This window comes from Bidens hawaiensis, unplaced genomic scaffold (genome assembly GCF_021521415.1).
Source record: "Bidens hawaiensis isolate Kalapana, Puna unplaced genomic scaffold, B.hawaiensis_p1.1 tig00029862_1, whole genome shotgun sequence".
NCBI classification, from domain to species: domain Eukaryota; kingdom Viridiplantae; phylum Streptophyta; class Magnoliopsida; order Asterales; family Asteraceae; genus Bidens; species Bidens hawaiensis.
The window spans coordinates 138,438-140,311 of NW_027505162.1; the positions used below are offsets into that span (position 1 = coordinate 138,438).

Sequence of the window (1,874 nt, forward strand, 5' to 3'; positions counted from 1 at the left end):
ATTTGATTACTTTTTTGCAATTATTTTGAGGATTTCATCGAGTGATTATGTGAGAGGATTTGAACTTTGGCTTTGATTATTTCATTACTGAAAATTAAAGAATACTCTAAATTGATTCAAATGCTTACAAATGGTATACTAAATAAACTTACCTGTTCCAAAAACAATATGACGACATGTGTTGAAAATTAAAGTCAACATGCTTCATTAGCTAGGTTTCGTGGCTAATTGTAATAATATTTGAAAATGTTTTTGCCTATAACATGTCTGTTAGTGTTTTACAAATGTAAGATTGGATAAATTTTAGTTTAAAATACCATTTGGATTAATTTCTAACTATTAAGAGTATGAAATTTTCTCAGCAATCTAATACAATTAAGTATGATGCAACTTTGGTTGGTACAGAAGTTAAAATTTGATGGCCTGAAGATATAATGTAAGCACCTTGAAAATATAATAATTCATTTACAAATTATAGTTTCATTACAAGTTTTATCATTGTATTGTTTGAAGGTGTTATGAAGCTTAAGAGGTTAAATGACTCCACTTCTTAACAGGAATGTAAGTATCAAACAATACCCAATTCGATTTTTTACTCTTTTTTAACAGAATTGTTGGTGATATTAGTTAAATTGTTATTGTTTACAGCGGTTGATGAGAAATGATCCATTGGCTAATGGTGAGAAAAGGGATCCTGAACTTGGAGATGCAGTGCAGGTATTTATGTGATAAAATGCGCGAGTAAAAATTAATGAGTGTGCGTAACTGTGTGAAATGGCAGGTTATTTTGTGATGGGCTCGGTAGGTGTACGAACAGGGAATCTGTACCCAAAAATCCGCCATCAAACTCGGTCTTGGCACACCTTGGTGCCCTCATTGTCTCTCTCTATATTAGACTCAGATTCGGTGAGTTTATCGCATCTTCTTTCTTCTTTATTATGTATTCAATTTGATTACCTAATTCTATTATATGTGTTTAGTTTGAGCTGACTTATTGTTCATACACATGTTTTTTTATGCAGGATAAAGGAGAATGGGTCATCACTATTCGTGGTACCTATATTTATGCTTTGCATTTGTTATTTGGTATAATATGGTACTTGTAGTTCTTTAGGTTGCTAAGTCAAATGGCGACTATAAGCCCTGTGAATAAAGCTTTGTACTAATAGTGCTCCACTGTTTATTAAAGTTTTAAGTTAACTTTTTAGGGTATGTATGGCTATTGTAAGTTGAATCATGTTATCATTGGTAAATCTAATTACAATGCATGTTCTAAACGTCTAGCAGATCAAGGATCAAAGAAACAACTTCATGCATCACCGCACCCCTTTTCCCGACACCAACCCTCAAAAGGTAACACTTTTTATGAATACATAATTTGTTTCAAAACAACATATACTAACGTGCAACATACACCAACAAGTTAACCACATTATGGCAGCAGAACAACAGTTAACAAACGTCTTCTTTGGCAGTACTAACTTGTCTCAAAAGGCAACCTATGATAGTTTGTGATTAGTAATTGCACATATTTTGTACACTTGAAAAGACCCTCAAATATGATGTAAAGGCTATTAGATTACATTGTAAAAAATTAATTTGCCATTATTGGCTGTTGCTTTATGTTGTTCTTCGTTTATCACTCAAATCTGATATCTAGGCTATGATGACGCTCTGTTATTTGGATGGCAACATATGTTGCAACCATAATAGAGATTTGAGCCTCACACAATTTAGTTAAATTTTGAGTTTCAAAATTTTTGTTTGCCTAATTCGTTTGTCATTTGAATGTTTTTTACTCTTAGATTTGTAGAGGTTTTTGGTTTTGCTTGATTGTTGGCTTAGAGATTCAAAATGCCAATATAAAGTATCCA

At 32.2% G+C, this 1,874-nt stretch overlaps 1 long non-coding RNA gene across 1 annotated transcript; it reads left to right on the forward strand.

Moving 5' to 3' along the window:
- Positions 1 to 525: 525 nt before the first annotated feature.
- LOC143611165 (uncharacterized) lies at positions 526 to 859 on the forward strand. The gene is made up of 3 exons (XR_013149722.1): positions 526 to 561; positions 649 to 717; positions 782 to 859. It is a non-coding gene; the product is annotated as an uncharacterized LOC143611165 (long non-coding RNA).
- Positions 860 to 1,874: the final 1,015 nt, after the last annotated feature.